This window comes from Myotis daubentonii, chromosome 2, assembly GCF_963259705.1.
Source record: "Myotis daubentonii chromosome 2, mMyoDau2.1, whole genome shotgun sequence".
NCBI classification, from domain to species: domain Eukaryota; kingdom Metazoa; phylum Chordata; class Mammalia; order Chiroptera; family Vespertilionidae; genus Myotis; species Myotis daubentonii.
Window position 1 is genome coordinate 101687119 of NC_081841.1, and position 6894 is coordinate 101694012.

The 6894-nt window shown below is 47.3% G+C and overlaps 1 pseudogene; it reads right to left on the reverse strand.

The window, feature by feature from the left end:
* Positions 1 to 1608: 1608 nt before the first annotated feature.
* LOC132226630 (L-lactate dehydrogenase A chain-like) lies at positions 1609 to 2963 on the reverse strand (annotated as a pseudogene).
* Between the last annotated feature and the right edge of the window lie 3931 nt (positions 2964 to 6894).

Below are 6894 nucleotides of genomic sequence, written 5' to 3' on the forward strand. Positions count from 1 at the left end.
CACCAGACACTCAAATCAAACGCAATAAGTGTAACTTTCTTTACCGCCACCTTCCAGGAGGTCCCAAGTGTTCATGCATAATGGGGATTACCCATGATCTCTTAGAAACCTGTCTGAGACTCACATACTGCCATTGCCAACAAGGATGCTGCCTGGCCTTCCAGGCGGGACTACAGCTTGGATTCCGGGGCAGGGGAGTTTCTGAGAGGCCTTCCGTGGGCCTCTAACGCCGTGGCACTGCAGCTGGCTGTGTAGGGCCTGAGCGGGCTTGCTTGCCTGCCCACACACAGGCATAGGGAGGGCCTCAGGTGTACAGTCCTGGGCTTAGAGCAGGGGAGGGTTGCTCAGTCTAGCTCTTGAGAGCAAGGGCCATGTCGCACCATGTTTCTGTGTGCAGGCCAATGCAGTACTGCTGGGACCGGGCAAGAGTCTGAGGGCCCCGCCAGAGGACCCGTGCTGCTTGTCACAGTCATACAGATCACAAGCCCCTCTGTCATGCAGGGCCCAGTGCTTCTGCTGGCTCGGAGGCCTCTGCGCCATCACTCAGGCCGCAGGGGCCCTTCTCCAGTCTCTTTCCCCAGGGCTCAAATGCTGTACAGATTTGCAGGAGCTGCGTGGTGACACCAGAGGTCACTTCAGAGTGCAGGCAGGATTTGAGTTCTGGAAGGTTATAGATATAGAGAAATGCAAATTAATTAAATCGTCAAATCCTTCCTCTTACCATAAATGTATAGGTTTTTGTGCAACAAATTCTTGTTTTTCTGGGTGCCCATTTCTTAGCTTCTCCTCACACTTCCCTTCCTGGCTCCTGGGCACGTGCTGGCTAATCTGGTGTTCACAGTAGAGGCTGGGGAACATTTTGTGTACGGAACTCTCAAATGTGTGTACTTGTAGGTGGAAACTTCATGTGTGAGACAATGACACTGAGCATCAACCTTGGCAACTAGATTGACATTGAATGCTAGAATTGTAAATGCTTTTATTTTTTCATTTTTTCACTGTTCAAGGTTTTTTGGCATTTTAATTGGTATAACACTTGGACAGTTGGCTGTATTATTTATATGTATACTTTTCTTTTTATATTATGTGGCAATGTACACTAATCTGAAACACATAGTACACAGAATATGATCCTTTGGGCCATAGCTGGTTTGGTTCAGTGGACAGAGCGTTTGCCCAGGGACTGAAGGCTCCTGGGTTTGATTCTTTCTGGTCAAGGGCATGTACCTTGGTTGCAGGCTCTATCCCCAGGCCTGGTGAGGGCTCATGTGAAAGGCAACCAGTTGATATGTCTCTCTCACATCAATGCTTCCTCTATATATCTCCCCCTCTCCTTTCCACTAGCTCTAAAAATCAATGGAAAAATATCCTCAGGTGAGGAGTAACAAATACCCTTTAAAACAGTTATGCACATGACATGCAACATTAAATTTATACATTGGATCCCAGGATGCGATTGATTGGAGGAAAAAAGTTGGATGAGGCATGTTTGGTAAAGGAACCACAAGTTATATAACCCAGTGGACACACATCTAGTTTGAAGGGCAACTGTAGTGTATGCAGCATTAGCAGTGGCGCCGTTGAGGAGGTGGAACTATTTCACACAAGATAAGGATGGGCCAGCATCAGGACACAGATGCAGGGTTTTATGAACTATTACTATTCCTACCTTTCGGAAAGTGATGTTTTCAGTCACAGATCAGATAAAAGGGGCAATATGCACAATCTCCAACTAAAATCCTGCTGTAGCCCAGACAGTGAGGTGGTAGGACATTAGAAGACTTGAAAACTGTAGCTCTTTCTGGATCCCCCAGTTATCTGCTCTCTTCTTCAAACGGGCTCTTCCTCAGGTGTCAGTCACCTTCACAACATCAGAGGTTCCACTCTGCCCCAAGAGGAAGGAGCACTAAGGAGGACGTCTTCTTTTATTCCGTGGAGACCCTTAATCATGGTGGAAATTGGATGCACCCGCCTACGATTCTTCGTCATACTTCCTGCCCAATCTGCCAGACGGGCCAGTGGCCCAGGGTGGGTAGCCTTTCAGTTTGATCACCTCATAGGCACTTTCAGCCACCTGTTTGTGAACTTCTTTCCACTGTTCCTCATCTGCATCACTGCCTAAATCAGGGTGCAGGTCCTTTGGGGAGACACCAGCAACAGTCACTCCAGTTCACACAGGGTCACTAGAATGTCCATGCTCCCCAAGCACCCACCCGTGACAGCTTAATGGGTGAACTCCCAGCCTCTCCCCCATTAGGTAATGGAACCAGGCTGAATCCAGACTGCAACCACTTCCAATAAATGGTTTTTTTAGAAAGCCACTTATCTTCCAAGCCACATAGGTCACGATACCCACTGGATTGGAAACAACAAGCAAATTGCAGTTGGGGTGTATTTCACATTAGGAATGAAGACGTTATAGGTGTTCACGTTACCCTGGACCAAATTATGACGGCATTCTCCCTGGTGTTGACGTGCCCCAGCTGTGGTAATAAACACTTGGAGTTTGCAGTCTCACTGTAGTCTCTGCAGTCACACTATGGTCTCTTTTGGAGTTCTAAGGAAAAGGCTGCCATGCTGGAGACCCATCATCTCTCCCTTCAGTTTGTCTTCCGTGACATCAACAAGAGCAAGTTTATCTGCCACGTCTCCTTCATTTAGATACTGATGGCTCAGGCCATCCAACAGCACCAGCCCAACGACTGTAGTCTTATTCTAGGGGCTTCGTTCTCCCTTAAGAAGACGCACAGTCAGCTGCTCCTTGAGAGCTGCCGCACTGGACTTAGAACCGAAGGAACGGATGGCACGGCGGGTGGGTGACAGGTCCAGACTAGGAGGCAGCTGCCTCTGTCAATGACTTTATTTTTTACAAAAAATTTAACAAGATTTAATAACTTTTTCAAAAATATAAATAAAAATTTCAGTTTATTTAAATAATTTTGACTTACACTTTTGATATCCATGAATTATGACCTACTTGCTTTTAAAATTTCATGATTGATTTTGTATAGTTTAGGAATAAAATAAGTGTTTTGAAAACTAATTTTCATTTTTGATGAAAATACATTCAAATCTTAGACACTCTGAATACAACTTCATATATTTTTTTTCAGTCCTTTGAGTCATTGAGCATGAGTGCAGTTGAAATTGTGACAGGTTAAAGGAAATGCAAAAATGGAGCTTAAAAAGAGAAAAAAAATTCAGAAAAAAGAAAACCTTGAAAGGGATAGTCTGTTTAAATTTTTAAAAACTGGAAACAATAAAATTTAGCAGCCTTCTAGTCAGCATGGCCCACATAAAATTCAGAAACGAAATGTAACCAATTCTTTATTTAATGAAGATTTAATTACTAATCAAGACAAAGGAAGTGGGTTAAATAAGAAAGAAAACTGTTCCATAAATCAATAACTTGAATAGGTCCAATATGATCTCTGAAACTTCATATATTCTTACCATAAGAAAATCTAATTACTCATTAAAACAATGAGAATGGAAGGGAGCCTTCGTTTCTGCCCTTGTTAGGGCCCCAGAAGTGTTAGGCGTGGTCCTGGGCCATCCAGATTCTGGCTGCAAACCTGCCTGGGCTGGGGGCCTGAGCACAGATTTCCATGCTCTGAACCCAGGACTGGCCACCAGACCAAGCTCATTGGAGTGAGACACAATTTCAAAGTCCCCAACCCAGTGGCTTACACAAAATAGACTTCAACAATGCTTTTTAAATTTATTTGAAAATAGTCCACAAGCTTGCACTCCTGGGATAGGAGGAAGAGTGAATTATTCCTTAAATCACTATATATTCAGTGAAGATGAGGGCCTGGCTTCCTGGAGCTTTTAGTGGAGTGGAGAAAGCAGATGTGATTCAAAGACTCAGGTAAGGCGACCTACAAAGAAACACCGCAGCTCCACAGAGAGAGCCTCCCGAATGAAGGACCAGGTGGAGCGTGCACCCTCCTGCCCCTGGCTAGCCTCTCCTTCTCCACAGTTCTCTCCCCCTGTTCCTGGCACCTTCCTCTTTTCTCCCTCCCTCTCCAAGTAACCCCTTTGGTTATAGGTGGGATGAAATGTGAAATTCTTATTAGGAACTGGCAGTATGCAAATGAATGGAAATTGGGAGAAGAAAGACAGCTTAGTGAAGCGTATGTTTAAAAAATAATCATCATGATGAATGTTCTCCTCAGAGAAATAAGCTTGTGCTGCAGTGTATGAGCAATGGCTGCCTGGGGCAGCTGGTTGCAAATGTGGTCTCTGAGATTTTCATTGGTGCTGTAAACACACACACACACACACACACACACACACACACACACACACACACACACACAAGCAGGCTGTGAGAAGAGAGAGAAATAAAATAAAAAGCTGGAGCTGCAGATGGGTGGAAGTCTAACTGATTTCTATAGAAATAGAGCATTTAAATTAGCTTGGCATAAAAATAATCAGGGCTGTGGGTTGACTTACTAACTATATTCCCCACTGCCTGATTCAATTTCTGTTTTGAGAAATCCAGCACGCATCCAGGTTCCTCCAAAGGCCCCATCCCAGCTCCAGCTTCAGGAACTAGGGCTGTGGCTGCTGCTCAGCAGTTGACACATGAGGGCAGGCTCGACCTCACACCTGGGCTTTTGACATGAGTTTTTCTGTTGTCCCTGCCTGTTCCAGCAAAATTCTGGGTTTCTTTCTTCATGTTATCTTGCTTCATTCCTACAGAAGTCCAGAAACCCTGGAGCCTTTTAATTTCATTTCCCCCTGAGATTAACTTCTATAGTCACACAAGGGAGCCCAGGCCCAGGTTTTGGCAATTAATAAATAAACAAATAATATTTTAATAAAGTTGAAAGTATAGGGTCTCAATCCAGAAGGCCTTCTGCTAATCAACATACCTGAGTTTGTAAAGTAATATCCTGGGTATGAATTTGTACCAAGACATGTGAAGTATAAGAAATGTTACATTCCTTCATTCTTCTCAGGCGATTTACCCCCACTGGGGTGGTGGCAAAGCAAACCTCTGTCACTGTGAGGGTGACCCGTCACTAGGGAAACCAGAGGCTCTGGGGCACCTGCTGTGCTGGGGAGAAGTCCCTGCCCTCCTGAGCCTTTTGCTCATGGCCTTTGTGCTGGGAAGGAGGGCTTGCTCAGGGTCAGCGCTGAGCCAATCGTGCCCGAGGGTAGTTCCTGCAAGTGGGGCGCTGACTCCTCCTGTTCTTGGTCCTCCCAGACTTGGAAGGTTCTACTGTCCTGCCACCAGGGCAGCTCCCTCATCCGTCAGACCCTTCCCCCTTTGGGGCACCCAGCTGCGGGCACTATAAAGCTTAACTTTCGTTGTTGTTGACATTTTGGTAAGCAGGAATAAGCCACTCAGAGAAAAACAAATATCACATGATCTCACTCATATAAAGCATAGCTTTTTTAAAAGACAAACCCTAACTCCTACATGCAAAAGAATGACTTGGTGGGTGGGTGGGTACAGGGTTTCCCTTTTGTGTGCAAGGATGAGGCTTTGGGGCAGTTTCAGCTTTGCCATCTCTGATCCCTGATGAACTTTCCACGACAATTTCAGATTAAACTCAAAACATTGACTGACTGAGGCTGGTACCTGCCCACCTCCATCACCCCACCATCACCCCACCACCTCAATCACAGCTAGGTCTGAATCAGAAGGGGGTGTTGAGGGAGGAGGAGCAAACAGAGGCTCATAGCTTTGTTTCCCCAGGTGGGCCATCTCCTTTTCTTGTGCCTTTCTGGTCAGGGGAGCTGGAGCGAGTGCCTGCTGCCTATGGGCGGGGTAGGGCCAGGGGGCTTAAGGGAAACAACCCTGGGCTGACTTGGCCCAGCTTGGCTCAGGTTTCAAGGAGAAGGAGTGAGACTTTCTACCTTGTGCAATGCCACCATACAAGAAAGTTGTATAGGTAGCAATTCTGGGCAAGTATCGGACATTGACTGATTGGTTTCTCCCCTAGGGAGGTGATGGAGGGTGTGTCCAGGCCTAGGGAAGAATTGGGAGGGTCCCGCTATCAAGGATGCCACCCACGGTCTAGCTCCAGCCTGGGGATTCGGGAATGAATAACCCACAGTCCCGGCCCTCAGGAGCTTAGCCTCAGGAAGGGGATCGCCAGTGGGACAGGGGTGCTACCAGCATTCAGGGCAGGTGCACTGCACGCAGTGGGAGGGGTGGCAGACCTGCCAGCCTCTGTGGCATGTTACCCTGGGTGGGACACAGGGGTCTCCATCTCAGCTAGCGGTCCCAGTCAAGCCCAGTGTCAAGGAGCACAGAGCTGGTTGTGCAGCAGCTCTTGCTGTTGGATAAGCCCCGAGTGATTCATACAGTGCACCAGAGGCCGGGCCAGTCCTGCGTTCCTGTCAGCGGCCTGTGAGGGGGCCCACCGTCGCCTTCTGTAAATGAGTCAGTGAGTGAGGGAACAAGGCCCGGAGCTGCGTCAGGGGTCAGGCCCGCAAACAACCCCAGCCAAGGCCAGTCTCTTCTTTTCCTTCAGCTTTTATTTTGTTATTTCTTCCCATGCTCATTATTATGGTGGAATTATTGCGGCAAGTTTTGAAGATACTAAAACACAGAGTGTTACCATTTTAAAGACAAGGCTTTGCAGACCAGGAAACAGGGAGGCACAGATGAAAGGCCGAGGTAGGACCAAGAGCTGCATCTGGGCTCTTGGAAATGAAGATGGCTCTCATCGCCCAAGTCTGGTAGTCAAGCCAGTAATAATAGCATTACCACGGGTCGTCAGAAGATCGTACTAAAGGGGACTTGGGCTTCAGGATTGCCTTCCAGGGACATGATCAGGACAGAGCCATGGAACCTGGGTGTGTGGCAGAGTCCTGACAGGCTGGAGGGCGTGGGCAGAGGAAGGCAGGCAGCTCACAGCCTGGGCTGTGCCACCT